We start from the raw sequence: 16709 nt of genomic DNA, 5'->3' as shown, positions 1-16709 counted from the left end.
GACCTCGGGTTCTTCCCTCACCAGGCTAGAAACCTAGTCTACAATGATGGTGTTCGGTTTCGGAATTGAGACTAGATCTAAGGTATGTACCACACCATTGTCCTGGGTTGGGAATGATTTCGAGGCTTGGACGGGTGCATAAATGTGCTCTTCGAGTTAGTGTGAATCCCAGATCAAAAACACAAGATCACTGCGGGAATATGATCTAGACGGGTGTATTCCAGGTTCACGAATCTAATGACCCGACCTAGAGCGAGAGTTATGATCTAGACGAGGTGGCCAGTCGAATCCGCATGATAGATGATGCTTTAAAAGTGAAAAGCTCACACAAAAAGAATTTTGAGCCACAACCTAGGTTGTCATCGATCTGTATGCGAGCCATTGAACCACTTTGACTATGCATAGGGACCTATATGGGCCACCAATAATGTAGCCAAATGATACGTCCACTTTATGGAGTAATTCCAATACCTTTTTCTCTCATAATATGCAAGGTTTACACCAAGAGGGAGAATGCCGGTAGATGGAATTTTGGACCTGAAAAAGCTACGTCAGAGATACCTATTCTGCACGTCTCCAAATGGGTTGAAGCTTCACGAGAAATTTTTATGGAATAAATAAGATTGTAGGAAAGAAGTACCAAAAGGGGGCTGCCAGGTGGCCACTAGGCACCAATGTGTGCCATCCCCCCTTGGTGCGGCCTGGTGGGTAGTGGGCCACCCACCCAACTTTCGGCGACCATCTTCTGGTATATATTCACTCTTGAACTGAAAGAAAAATCAAGATAGGATTTTCGGGACGAAGCGCCGCCGTCTCGAGGCGAAACTTGGGTGGGAGCACTTTTGCCCTCCGGTGGAGGGATTCCGCTAGGGGAATTTGCCTCCAGGAGGGGAAAATCGGGGCCATCGCCAGCACCAACAACCCTCTCATCTTGGGGAGGCCAGTCTTCATCAACATCTTCAATAGTAACATTTGCTCTCAAAACCCTAGTTCATCTCTTGTGCTCAATCTTGTACCACAACATCAAATTGGTACCTCGGGGGTAACTATTAGTCTTGATTACATCTTGTAGTTGATGCTTTGTGGTTTATTTGATGGAAGATTATATTTTCAAATCTAATTTGCTATTTAATACCTCTCTGATCATGAGCATGTTTCTCACTTGTGAGTATTTACTTTTGTTCTTGAGGCCATGGGAGAAGTCATGTTATAATTAGCCATGTGAAGATGATATTCGTTTGTTATTTTGATGATATGAATGTTGTGATTCCCTTAATGGTTTATGTGAACATAGACTACAAAACACTTCACCATCTTTAGGCCTAAGGGAATGCATTGTGTAGTAGTTATTAGATGGTGGGTTGCGAGAGTGACAAAAACTTAAACCCCGATTTATGTGCTATTGCGTAAGGGGCTGATTTGGATCCATATGTGTAATGTTATTGTTAGAATTTATTCTTAATACTTCTCTCATAATTGCAGATGATTGTGGGAGGGTTAATCATAAGTGGGAGGCTTGTTCAAGTAAGAAAATCACCCAAGCACTGGTCCACCCACATATCAAATTATGAAAGTACCGAATGCAAATTAACCCGACATGACGATAGTGACTAGATAAAATTCCCGTGTGCCCTCAAGAACACTTTGCCTATGATAAGAAACCATTCTGGCCTGTCCTTTGCCACAAAAGGATTGGGCTACCTTGCTGCACTTCTTGTTACTCTCAATACTTGTTACTTTTTACAATTATCTTGCTATCAAACAACTTATTGCCGCTATTTCAGTGCTTGCAAAAATTACCTTGTTGAAAACCACTTGTCATTTCCTTCTACTCCTCGTTCGGTTTGACACTCTTATTTACTGAAAGGAATAGATTGATCCCATATACTTGTGGGTTATCAAGACTCTTTTCTGGTGCCATTGTTGGGGAATTAAGCACCTTTGGTACGCGGAATTTGGTAAGGAAAAAATTATATTACATGCTGAAATTTACTATCACTTATCACTATGGAATGTAATCCATTGAGGAGTTTGTTCGGGGTATCTTCACCTCGACTGGAAACCCCAAGAGTTGTCCATCAACCTACTGAACCAACGGAAAATGTATATTATTAAGTTCCTTCGGGTATGATAGAGAAACTACTAGCTAATCCTTATGGAGGAGATGGAACCAAACATACCGATATGCACCTAATCTATGTGGATGAAGTTTGTGGATTATTTAAGCTTGCACGTTTATCCGGAGATGAAGTCAAGAAGAAGGTTTTCCCTTTATCTTTGGGTGGAAAATCGTTGACATGGTATAGGCTATGTGATGATAGAGGATCTTGGAACTGGAATCAGTTGCAATTAGAGTTTCAACAAAAAAATTATCATATGCTTCTTGTTCATCGTGATTGGAATTTTATCTATAATTGTTGGCCTGGTGAAGGAGAAAGTATCACTCTAGCTCGGGGGAGGCTGAATTCAAGGTTACATTCATGCTTCAATCATGAGCACCCGAGAGAAATTATTATTCAGAATTTTTCTCCTCGGCTTTCTTGTAATAATCAAACCATGCTCGATACTTATTGTTCTGGTTCTTTTATGAAGAAGACGATTGAATTCATGTGGGATCTTTTAGAAAGAATTGAATGCAACTCTGAAGACTGGAAACTCGATGAAGGTAAAGAGTCAGGTATAAAGCTTGAGTTTGATTGTGTTAAATCTTTTATGAATACCGATGATGTCGATGATTTTAGCACTAAATATGGACTTGACTCTGAGCTAGTGGCCTGATTTTGTGAAACCTTTGCTACTCATGTTGATCTCCCTAAAGAGAAATGGTTTTAGTATCATCCACCTATTAAAGAAAAAGTTGAAGAACCAATTAAAGTTGAGGATGAAACTATCATTTAAAATGTTGACCCTGTTGTGTCTACTCCTTATATTGAGAAACCACCTTTCCCTGTTAGGATAAAGGAACATTCTAAAGCTTCAACCATGGTTAACAAAAGTTATGTTAGAACAACCAAACTCTATAAGAAAATCAAGGTAGAACCTAGTATTGCTATGGTTAGAGATCTATTGGTCGATAATATTAATGGGCATGTTATTTATTTCTGTGATGAAGTTGCTAGAATTGCCAATCCTGATACTAAAGATAAAAATAAACCCATTGTTGGCATGCCTTTTGTCTCAACCAAAATAGGAGATCATTGTTATCATGGTTTCTCTCATATGGATGCTAGTGTTAGTGCTATTCCTTTTACCTTATATAAATAAATTATGCATGAGATAGCACCCGCTGAAATAGAAGACATAGATGTTATTGTTGAACTTGCTAATAGTGACACCATCACACCACTCGAGATTGTAAAAGATGTTGAAGTCTTGTGTGGAAAAGTAAAATACCCTACTAATTTCCTAGTACTTCGCTCACCACAAGATGATTGTTATCCCATAATATTTGATAGACCCTTCTTGAACACTATCAATGCTCAAATTGAATACAAAAAGGAAACTTTGTGTGTTAATTTGGGTGGTATGTCTCATGAGTTTAATTTCTCTAAGTTCAGTAGACAACCCCATGATAAAGAATTTCATAGTAAAGATTAAATAAATGGTCTTGCTTCTATTGCCATTCCTCCTACTGATCCGTTAGAACAATATTTGCTAGACCATGAAAATGATATGCATATTGATGGGGATATGTACCTAGGGTAGGGTCATAGGACTGACCTTAATGTCCTACCCAAGGGTACCTCATTATTAGCTGAAGTGTCACACAGAAGATTTCGTCTGGATGGTCATGGCACCTAAAAAATCACTCGGTACATAAACACCGGAAGATATTCCCATCCACTCGACGACCTACTTCCACTCGCAAGGTTACAGTCGACATAGAAGACCAGAAGCCACCTCCACGGAGGCATGCGCTCAGCTAATGGTCATGAATAACATTAATTACATACATATGTTATCAGTAACGTATATCTTTAAACCATATTGATCGAGCCCTTAGATGATGAGGCCTTGATGAGGGGTAGCGCACTCTATATAATCCACCCCTCCCCTCTGGCACAAGGGTTCCCACCCCGTTTAACACACATTCCACACTGCAAGAGCTCCCAAGGACTGAGACATAGGGCTATTACCTCTAAGAGAGGGGCCTGAACTCATACATCCTGTGTACAAGCTTGTCGTAGCTAGAACTCTGCCCTCTCCATTCGTAACCTACACCTCTACTGTGAGGTTCATTCCCACAATAGTTGGCGCCCACCGTGGGGAAAGCGTCTAAGTGACTTCCGGCAAGTTTGTGATTTTCACTCTCTGTCATATCTTCCGTCTGCGATTCGTTCATGGGTGGTGAGATCCATTTTGGCGCCCTCATCTTCTTCGCCGATGACTCGGTATGGATTCAAGAAGCACCACCTGACATCAAGGCGCTCCCAATCCGTGAAGCGATGCACATCCGTGCAAGCTCCTTCGGCGTACTCCTTTGGCAGTCGTTGACTCCGCTATCAATTGTTCACTCCGCTATTCGTCATCGCAAGCGATCCAGTTGCTCACGACTCCAGCGATGGGTGAAGCACGCAGTCGCTCGCCAGGTGTCATCTCCGTCGACTCCTCAGGATGCTGCCATCGAGCCTACTATACCCCTTCGGGACTGATGACCCACAAGTATAGGGGATCTATCGTAGTCCTTTCGATAAGTAAGAGTGTCGAACCCAACGAGGAGCAGAAGGATCTGACAAGTGGTTTTCAGCAAGGTAATATCTGCAAGCACTGAAATTACCGGTAACAAGTAGTTGTGTGGTGAGATGATTCATAGCAAGTAGCAAGTAACAAAAGTAACAATGGTGCAGCAAAGTGTCCCAATCCCTTTTGTAGCAAGGGACAAGCCTGGACAAAGTCTTATAGGAGGTAAAGTGCTCCCGAGGACACATGGGAAATTCCGTCAAGCTAGTTTTCATCATGTTCATATGATTCGCGTTCGGTACTTTGATAGTTTGATATGTGGGTGGACCGGTGCTTGGGTACTGCCCTTACTTGGACAAGCATCACACTTATAATTAACCTCTATCGCAAGCATCCGCAACTACGAAAGAACAATTAAGACAAATTCTAACCATAGCATTAAACTAGTGGATCCAAATAAGCCCCTTACGAAGCAACGCATAAACTAGGGTTTAAGCTTCTGTCACTCTAGCAACCCATCATCTACTTACTACTTCCCAATGCCTTCCTCTAGGCCCAACTAATGGTGAAGTGTTATGTAGTCGACGTTCACATAACACCACTAGAGGAAAAACAACATACAACACATCAAATTATCGAACGAATACCAAATTCTCATGACTACTTATAGCATGACTTATCCCATATCCTCAGGAACAAAAGTAACTACTCACAAAGCATAATCATATTCCTAACCAGAGAGGTAATGAGTAGCATCAAGGATCTGAACATATAATCTTCCACCAAGTAATCCAACTAGCATCAACTACAAAGAGTAATTAACACTACTAACAACCTTACAAGTACCAATCGGAGTCGCGAGACGGAGATTGGTTACAAGAGATGAACTAGGGTTTGGAGATGAGATAGTGTTGATGAAGATGTTGATGGTGACGAGTCCCCTCCGATGAGAGGAGTGGAGTTGATGAACTAGGGTTCGGCCCATTATTTGTCTTAAATCCCAAAAAAATCCTCGTTGATTTTCACGGCTTTTGGAGTTGCGCAGAATAGATATCTCAAACTTGCTCCTTTTTCAGGCCAGAATTCCAGCTGCCGGCATTCTCCCTCTTCATGTAAACCTTGCAAAATAAGAGAGAAAATGCATAAGTATTGTACCATGAAGTGTAATAACAGCCCATAAAGCGATAAATATCAACATGAAAGCATAATGCAAAATGGACGTATGAACTCCCCCAAGCTTGGACCTCGCTTGTCCTCAAGCGAAAGCCGAGATCAATAAATATGCCCACATGTTTAGGGAGAGAGGTGTCAACAAAACAAGATACGAACATCCAAGCATCATGATCATGATCAGAACAGCAATACCATCATATCTTATCTTATGCTAAAGTGACAATTACTTCATAAAATAAAGCATGGATCAAGAACCTTACCGAGAATTAACAACCGATAGCCTTTAGTCATTGAAGCAATTGCAATTTATCACAACATCGGAAAGATTCAAATAAGAGCTTGTAAAGAAAATCCACATATTCAATCATATTTTCGTTCTCTAAAGTTGCTACAACTCACGTGGTACTCATGAGATCAAAGTTTCAGTTGGACAAAGAGAAAGATAGGGGCATATAGTTTCGCCTCCCAACCATTTACCTCAAGGGTAATGTCAACAATAATAATTCATGAATACTTACTTCCAAGTTGACATATGAATATAGATCTTTCCCTAGCATATGACGTTAGCCAAGATAAAGGCGAAATAAGGAATTGGTGAAGATCACCATGACTCTTTCAGGGGCAAAAACTAAAGGTAAAAGATAGGCCCTTCGCAGAGGGAAGCAGAGGTTGTCATGAGCTTTTGATGTTTGTATGTGTGTCCTCTTAGTGTGGAGGAATGTCACTTTATATTGCCTCCTGTGATAAAGAACTTTATTATGCAGTCTGTCGCTTTTATGTCTTCCTCATCACAGGTTCGTACAAAGCTTATTTTCCACGCACTAATAGATCATACATATTAGGGAGCAATTTTTATTGCTTGCACCGATGACCACTTACTTGAGGGATCTTATTCAATCCATAGGTAGGTATGGTGGACTCTCATGGCAAAACTGGGTTGAAAGTTTATAGATGCACAAGTAGTATCTCTACTTGGTGCGGGAGTTTTGGCGAATATGAGATGGAAGCAATCATCACAGGCTAAGGGATCTCTATTCATATAACATTGTTCGGAACCAAGCAAACACAATTCATTATGTTGTCTTCCTTGTCCAACATCCACTTCTAAGCATGCAATAGTTTAGTGAGTGTTCACAATCATAGATGGTGTCAAAGATGATATATTTATATGTGAACCTCTCCTTCTTTATCACTTCCTATTAATTGCAACAATGACCAAGGTCTACGTTTGTCTACCCTCAACAAGTTTCAATCGACATTATTTTTATATGTGAAGCCATCACTTCCCATAAGATCATTACATGATATGTCATGCTTTTGTTCTTTTCTCATTCTTTTGATCATGGCATGAGGCAAGGCCCTTAACTAAGACACTATTTATTATATGACTCACGAGGTCGAATACATCGGGGGTGACACAAAGCAAAACTCAAGCGTAGAACACTAAGACCTTTATTCTACTAGAGAAAGAGAAAACTTTAAAGGAACAAACTAAAACAAAGGTAAAGGCAAAAGATGTGATGGTGATATGATACCGGGGCAACTCCCCCAAGCTTGGCACAAGCCAAGGGGATTGCCCATACCCATGCTTAGTTGTCTTCCTTTGGAGGTGATGGTGGTAGAGTCGTTTTGTCCTTTGATTCCAAGAGGGCCATCAATCTTTGATTTATACCTTGGAGATCTGTGATATGTTTCTCCAGCAAAACAACTTCACGAGTGAGATAAGTATTGCGAGCACGAGTTGTTTCACCAAACCTCAAAAGTTTAATCAAGGATGGAGATAGTAGGTGGAGGTAGGTTTGGAGGAAATCCACTTCTTCAACTTCTTCCTTGTTGAACAGAGATTGTACTTTGTCCCACGCCTGATTCTTCTCCTTAGTTTTGCCCTTGGCTTCCGTGACCTCCACTCTTTTCAGATCATCATCTACTTCTTCATAGACTTGAGGGAAATTGTTCTCCCCGACAAATTCCTGAGACGGCATCCTTGCTCTAAATCTGCGGTAGAAAACAGGCTCGAAACGAAAACACAGGAAACTTGCGTGATACGAGGGTCAGACCTTTCGGGAGAATATATAATGATTTTTTCCAGACTAGAAGGAGTACTCCGCAAGAAAACAGAGTTCGGGAGGCACACGAGGTGGCCACAAGCCCCCCAGGCGCGGCCAGGGGGGTGGCCCGCGCCTGGAAGGCTTGTCGCCTCGTCGTGCGCTTTCTGGACTACTTTAAATTTTTCTATTTTTTAAAAAACTCCAAAACAGAGAAAAATTCCTACTGGAAAAGTTTTGGAGTCTGTTTACTTACTGAATCACATACCTCTTCGTTTTCGGAGTCTAAGACAGGCTGATAAATATCCCTTAGGTACTCCTCCGAGGTTATGGTATTGATAATATTGCTTTCAACATTTATGGGAGTACGTGAGATGTAATGCTTGATTCTCTGCCCATTTACCACTCTCGGACAATTACCTTTCGTGTTGTTGATCTTGATAGCACCGGAACGATATACTTCCTCAACAATGTAAGGACCTTCCCATTTAGAGAGAAGCTTGCCTGCAAATAATCTTAAACGAGAATTATATAGCAATACATAATCACCTACATTGAATTCACGCTTTTGTATCCTTTTATCATGCCACCTCTTAACCTTTTCTTTGAACAACTTGGCATTCTCATATGCCTGAGTTCTCCATTCATCAAGCAAGCTAATATCAAAAAACCTCTTCTCACCAGCAAGTTTGAAATCAAAGTTGAGCTCTTTGATTGCCCAATAAGCCTTATGCTCTAGCTTAAGAGGTAAATGACATGCTTTACCGTACTCCATTTTGTACGGAGACATGCCCATGGGATTCTTATAGGAAGTTCCATAAGCCCATAGTGCATCATCGAGCTTCTTAGACCAATTCTTTCTAGACCCGTTGACAGTCTTTTGCAGAATTAGTTTAATCTCTCTATTGCTTAGCTCTACTTGACCACTGGACTGAGGGTGATAGGGGGACACAATTCTATGGTTGACATCATACTTAGCAAGCGTTTTATGAAAAGCACCATGAATGAAATGTGAACCACCGTCGGTCATTAGATATCTAGGGACTCCAAATCTAGGGAAAATAACTTCTTTAAGCATCCTGATAGAAGTGTTGTGATCAGCACTACTGGTTGGCATAGCTTCTACCCACTTAGTGACGTAATCAACAACAACTAGGATATGAGTATACCCGTTGGATTTTGGAAAAGTTCCCATATAATCAAATCCCCAAACATCAAATGGTTCAATAACAAGTGAATAGTTCATAGGCATTTCCTGACATTTACTGATATTACCTATTCTTTGACATTCGTCACAAGACAAGACAAACTTATGGGCATCCTTGAAGAGAGTGGGCCAATAGAAACCTGATTGCAATACCTTGTGTGCAGTTCTATCTCCCGCATGGTGTCCTCCGTAGGCCTCGGAGTGACACTTCTGTAGGATCTGTCCCTGTTCATGTTCAGGTACACAATGTCTAATAACACCATCTACTCCTTCCTTATAAAGGTGAGGATCATCCCAAAAGTAATGTCTCAAATCAAAGAAGAATTTCTTCTTTTGCTGGTATGTGAAACTAGGTGGTATATATTTGGCAACGATAAAGTTTGCATAATCACCATACCACGGTGCACTATGTGAAGTATTGATGACATTCAATTGCTCATCAGGAAAGCTATCATCAATAGGTTGTGGGTGATCAAGAACTTTCTCCAACCTAGACAAGTTATCTGCTACTAGGGTATCAGCACCCTTCCTGTCAACAACATGCAAATCAAATTCTTGTAGCAAGAGAACCCATCTGATAAGTCTAGGTTTAGCGTCTTTCTTCTCCATGAGGTACTTAATAGCAGCGTGATCAGTGTGAATAGTGACTTTGGAATCAACTATGTAATTCCTGAACTTTTCACATGCAAACACGACTGCTAAAAATTCTTTTTCCGTACTAGCATAGTTTCTTTGGGCACTGTCTAGAGTTTTACTAGCATAGTGAATAACATTGAACTTCTTATCAACTCTTTTCCCTAGTACAGCACCAACAGCATAATCACTAGCATCACACATGATTTCAAAAGGTAAGTTCCAATCAGGTGGTTGAACAATTGGTGCAGTTATCAAAGCCTTCTTAAGTATTTCGAAGGCTTCCTCACAATCATCGTCAAAAACGAAAGGAATATCCTTTTGCAAGAGATTGGTTAGAGGCCTAGAAATCTTAGAGAAGCATTTAATGAACCTTCTATAGAAACCAACATGACCAAGGAAACTTCTTATACCTTTGATATCTGTGGGGCATGGCATTTTCTCGATTGCATCAACCTTAGCCTTATCGACTTCAATACCTCTTTAAGAAATTTTATGTCCTAAGACGATGCCTTCATTAACCATAAAGTGCCACTTCTCCAATTCAAGACAAGATTGGTGTCTTTACATCTCTGCAAGACCCGATCAAGGTTGCTGAGGCAATCATCAAAAGAAGACCCATAGACGGAGAAGTCATCCATGAAAACCTCAACAATCTTTTCACAAAAGTCAGAGAATATAGCCATCATACATCTTTGAAATGTAGCAGGTGCATTACATAAGCCAAAAGGCATACGTCTGTAAGCAAAGGTACCGAAAGGGTAGGTGAAAGTGGTTTTCTCCTGATCAGATTGTGCAACTGGTATTTGGGAGAAACAAGAATAACCGTCTAGAAAGGAGAAGTGCGTGTGTTTAGATAGTCTTTCAACCATTTGGTCGATAAAAGGAAAAGGGTAATGATCTTTCCTAGTGGCTTTATTCAATTTCCTAAAATCGATCACCATCCTATAGCCAGTAATAATCCTCTATTGGATCAATTCATCCTTATCATTAGGGACAACGGTAATACCTCCCTTCTTAGGGATGCAGTGCTCCGGACTCACCCAATCACTATGAGCAACATGATAGATAATACCTGCTTCCAGGAGCTTTAGTATTTCTTTTCTTACTACCTCTTTCATCTTAGGATTTAATCTCCATTGATGATCAGCAACTGGCTTGGAGTCTGGATTAGTTTTAATCTTGTGATGGCATAGAGTGGGACTAATGCCCTTAAGATCATCAATTGTATATCCAATAGCAGCACGGTGCTTCCTTAGAGTTTTTAGTAACTTATTTTCTTCATGCTCTGAGAGGCTAGCACTAATAATAACATGATATATCTCTTTTTCATCTAGGTAAGCATACTTAAGAGTATCAGGCAACTGTTTAAGCTCGAACATAGGATCACCCTTTGGTGGGGTGGATCCCCAAGCAGTTCAACAGGCAGATTATTCTTAAAGATAGGATATTGTTCTAAGACAACTCTATCTATCTCATCCCTTTCATCCATATGCATATCATTTTCATGCTCAAGGAAGTATTGCTCTAAGGGATCAATAGGGGGCACGACAATAAAAGCTAAGGCAATAGTTTCATCCTTACTAGGCAACTCTTTTTCATGAGATTGTCTACCAAACTTGGAGAAATTGAACTTGTGTGACACACCTTCAAACCCAACAGTGACAGTTTGCTTCTCACACTCAATATGAGCATTGCCAGTATTGAGAAAAGGTCTACCAAATATTATGGGACAAAAGCTATCTTGTGTGGTAGCAAGAACGAGGAAATCAGCAGGATACTTCGTTTTACCACACAAGACTTCAACATCCCTAACAATTCCCACAGGGCAGATAGTATCACTATTGGCCAGCTGAATAGTGACATCAATGGGTTCTATCTTGACAGGTGCAATCTCGTCTTTAATTTCATCATATAAGGATTGAGGTATTGCACTAAAACTAGCACCCACACCAAATAAACCATAATAACAATGATCTCCTATCTTAACAGAAACAACAGGGGTGCCAACGACAGGCCTATGTTTGTCTCTAGCATGTGGTTTAGCAATTCTAGCAGCATCTTCACAGAAGTGAATATCATGGCCATCAACATTGTCGGACATGAGATCTTTGATAATAGCAATGCTAGGTTCAACTCTAATTTGATCAGGGGGTGTAGGTGTTCTAATGTAGCCCCTACGTATCACAGTTGAAGCTTTAGAATGATCATTTATCCTATTAGGGAAAGGTGGTTTCTCAATGTAAGCACTCGGAACAATAGGATCATTATAGGCAATGACTTTCTCTTCAACTTGATTGGGTTTAACTACATTGAATTCTAAGGGAGGATGATATTTAAACCACTTCTCTTTGGGGAGATCAATATGAGCAGAAAATGATTCACACAATGAAGCTACTATCTCAGAGTCAAGTCCATATTTAGCGCTAAAATCACAAAAAGTATTTGTTTCAACAAAGGATTTAACGCAATCGAACTTGAAATTCATACCTCACTCCTTTACCTTCATCGAGCTACCAATCTTAAGAGTTTCGTTTAATTCTTTCCAATAAATTCCATCTGAAGTCAATATCTCTCTTCATAAAAAAACCGGTACAAGAAGTGTCAAGCATGGTGCGATCATCATGAGAAAGCCGAGCATAGAAGTTTTGAATGATAATTTCTCTTGAGAGCTAATGGTTGGGGCATGAATATAAAATTGATTTAAGCCTCCCCCAAGCTTGAGCGATGCTTTCTCTGTCATGAGGCCAAAAATTATAAATATAATTCCGAACACGATGTACTAAATGCATAGGATAAAACTTTTGATGAAATTCCAATTTCAACCGATTATAGTTCCATGATCTAGTATCATCACATAGCCTATACCATGTCAACGCCTTATCCCTCAAAGATAAGAGAAATACCTTCTTCTTGACGTCATCCTCGGGCAAACCTGCAAGCTTAAATAAACCACGAACTTCATCTACATAGATTAGATGCAAGTCTGGATGCGATGTTCCATCTCGTGTAAAAGGATTAGCCAGCAGTTTCTGAAGCATACCCGAAGGAAATTCATAGCAAATATTTTAAGTAGGTGCAGCAGGTTGAGGAGCAACTCTTTGTGCTTCCGTTCGAGGTGAAGATACCCCGAACAAGCCCCTCAAAGGATTAGTTTCCATAGTGACAAGTGACAATAAATTTTAGCACACAATATAAATGTTTCCTTAACAAATTCCACTTACCAAAGGCGCTTCATTCCCCGGCAATGGCGCCAAAAAAGAATCTTGCTGACCCACAAGTATAGGGGATCTATCGTAGTCCTTTCGATAAGTAAGAGTGTCGAACCCAACGAGGAGCAGAAGGATCTCACAAGTGGTTTTCAGGAAGGTAATATCTGCAAGCACTGAAATTATTGGTAACAAGTAGTTGTGTGGTAAGATGATTCGTAGCAAGTAGCAAGTAACAAAAGTAACAATGATGGAGAAAAGTGGCCCAATCCCTTTTGTAGCAAGGGACAAGCCTGGACAAAGTCTTATAGGAGGTAAAGCGCTCCCGAGGACACATGGGAAATTCTGTCAAGCTAGTTTTCATCATGTTCATATGATTCGCGTTCGGTACTTTGATAGTTTGATATGTGGGTGGACCGGCGCTTGGGTACTTCCCTTACGTGGACAAGCATCCCACTTATGATTAATCTCTCTCGCAAGCATCAGCAACTACGAAAGAAGAATTAAGACAAAGTCTAACCATAGCATTAAACTAGTGGATCCAAATCAGCCCCTTACGAAGCAACGCATAAACTAGGGTTTAAGCTTCTGTCACTCTAGCAACCCATCATCTACTTACTACTTCCCAATGCCTTCCTCTAGGCCATAATAATGGTGAATTGTTATGTAGTCGACGTTCACATAACACCACTAGGGGGAAAACAACATACAACACATCAAATTATCGAACGAATACCAAATTCTCATGACTACTTAGAGCATGACTTATCCCATGTCCTCAGGAACAAAAGTAACTACTCACAAAGCATAATCGTATTCATGACCGGAGGGGTAATGAGTAGCATCAAGGATCTGAACATATAATCTTCCACCAAGTAATCCAACTAGCATCAACTACAAAGAGTAATTAACACTACTAGCAACCTTACAAGTACCAATTGGAGTCACGAGACGGAGATTGGTTACAAGAGATGAACTAGGGTTTGGAGATGAGATGGTGCTGATGAAGATGTTGATGGTGATGAGTCCCCTCCAATGAGAGGAGTGTTGGTGATGACGATGGGGACGATTTCCCCCTCCGGGAGGGAATTTTCCCCGGCAGGATCGTCCTGCCAAAGCTCTAGATTGGTTCTGCTCAAGTTCCGTCTCGTGGCGGTAGCGAATCCTCCGAAAAGCCTCCTCCTGATTTTTTTTCTGGAACGAAACCCTTCTTGTAGCAAAAGTGGGGAGCCAGAGGGCCAAGTGGGAGCCCACAAGCCCCCTAGGCGCGGTCAGGGGGGAGGCCGCGCCTAGCAGGCTTGTGGCCTCCTGCTGGCGCCCCTCTGGTACTATTTCGGCCTAGTATTTTTTATAAATCCCAAAAAATCCACGTTGATTTTCACGGCTTTTGGAGTTGTGCAGAATAGGTATCTCAAACTTGCACCTTTTTCAGGCCAGCAAGCTAGCTGCCAGTATTCTCCCTCTTTATGTAAACCTTGCAAAGTAATAGAGAGAAGGCATAAGTATTGTACCGTGAAGTGTAATAACATCTCATCAAGCGATAAATATCAACATGAAAGCATGATGCAAAATAGACGTATCAGGGACCCGATCCACTTGGCATCAGATCAGTCTGATGTTCCTTCCGAGTGTGAGAGCTGCAGCCCGGCAGGGGAGGTCATCATGGCGGGCTCCGCGGAGAGCCCTCCCAGGTTCGGTCGCGGCGAGCACGAGGCTAGCGGACCGTCGACTGGACACGGTCGTCGTCCTCCTCCAACTTCTAGTTGGCGTCAGCGACTACTCTTCTCAAGTGGTCGACAAGACAACATTGAGGTATATGGTACTCCGGTACTTAACGTTGCAGCAGGAGCTAAGATAGCAGACTCTATTCAACCCTCAGATTCAGAAGCTAGTAGAGGCTTAGAGAAGATCCCACTTTGCTTCAAGCAACACAACAACATAACTCAGTTGTATCGCAGTCACTCAATAGGTTTCACAGCAATTCACCAAGAGCAGATACAGTCCGTTCAGTTTTCAGTCCACGGTCGCCCCAGCATCGCGGAGACGGGGGTTACCGAGAGAATCAGCACAGAGACCAAGGGTGGAACCAGTTCCCCCCTCGTTATCACTGTGATGACCACCATCGGGTGCATTCTCCTCCGCGGAGTGGCACATATGTATCCCGACACTACGATGACCGACGTCCGTTCAGTGACGAGAGGAATCAAGGATTTGATGCGAGAAATGTGCTCGCGCAGAGAAGGATCGACTGGACAGAGCTCACACAGATGGTTTCTACAGAGATCATCCGAGTGGAAGTGGTACTGCAGTTTCTGGTCCCGAGTGTTTCAGCAGAGCAATCCACTCTGCTGATATTCCCCCAACTTCTGGTTGGCGGCTGGAATCAGCAAATTCACAGGAGAATCCAAGCCTGAAACGTGGCTTGACGACTATCAAGTCGCAGTACAGATTGGCGGCGGCAACGACAATGTTGCGATGAAGCACTTGCCCGTGATGCTAGATGGTTCGGCCCGTGCATGGCTGAATCAGTTATCCTCCTCAAGCATATATTGTTGGGAATATTTGGCGTGAGTGTTCATCAAGACCTTCGAGGGCACCTGCAAGCGCCTTGCGGGCCTTTCTGAGTTGCAGCATTGCATACAAAAGCCGAGTGAGTCCTTGCGCGATTACATCTAGCGCTAGACCACTGTCCACCACACAGTGGAAAATGTTACCGAGCATCAAGCAATATGCACCTTCAAAGTAGGCATCAGGTACCGGGAGTTGTATATGAAGTTCGGTCGGACATGCGACATGCCAGTGAGCAGAATGATGGAGCTAGCAACCCGTTATGCGAACGGGGAGGAAGAAGACCGCATTCGTAGCGGCAAAGGTAAAGCAGTCGACACTGACACCAATTCCAAACGGAAGCAAAAGCGAAAGGTTGAAAGCGCTATGCCAGCAGAAGCAGTCGCTCTCGCGGCACGTAAATACAAGGGAAAGCCCAAGACACAGTTTCCTCCCAAGAAATCCAAGACTTAGTCGGATGTTCTAGATCAGCTGTGCGTATTCCACACAAAAAAGACAAGGAGGGCAATTTGATATTGCCAAAGCACACCACTCGACAGTGCCGACTGTTGATCCAGGAGTTTAAAGAGGGTCAGTCGAGTGGAAAAGATCTTGAAAAGTAAAATGACGAAGAAAAGATGATTTTCCTGAAGTCCAAGCAACGCTGATGATTTTTGCTAACGTAGAGAGAAAAAGTCGACTGAAGCTCATCAATAGAGAATTCAACATGGCAGTGCCTTCCACCCCAGCGTACATGAAGTGGTCGCAGACCCCCATAAAATTTGATCAGTCGAATCACCCAGCTCTTGTTTCGACTCCAGGTCGACAGGCTCTGGTGGTCGATCAAGTTGTGGAGGGTGTTCGACTTCGTGAAGTATTGATGGATGGAGGAAGCAGCCTGAATATCTTGTATGTAGAAACTCTCAAGGGAATGTGCATTCCGATGTCCCGACTCAGTGAGAGCACCATGTCATTTCATGGAGTCATCCCAGGAAAGAAGGCCAAGTCACTCGGCTAGATCGCATTGGATGTTGTTTTTGGCTCCGATAAGAACTTTCGCAAGGAGAAGCTGACGTTCGAGGTGGTATACATCCAGAGTGCATTTCATCCCATTCTAGGTCGTCCCGCTTATGCATGTTTCATGGCCCGACCATGTTAGGTGTACCTGAAGATGAAGATGCCAGGTCCCAAAGGAGTCATCACCGTCTCAGGAAA

Source organism: Hordeum vulgare, chromosome 2H, assembly GCF_904849725.1.
Source record: "Hordeum vulgare subsp. vulgare chromosome 2H, MorexV3_pseudomolecules_assembly, whole genome shotgun sequence".
In the NCBI taxonomy this organism is placed as follows: domain Eukaryota; kingdom Viridiplantae; phylum Streptophyta; class Magnoliopsida; order Poales; family Poaceae; genus Hordeum; species Hordeum vulgare.
The sequence above is the reverse complement of the archived record's forward strand: the minus strand, read 5'-3'. Positions refer to the sequence as shown.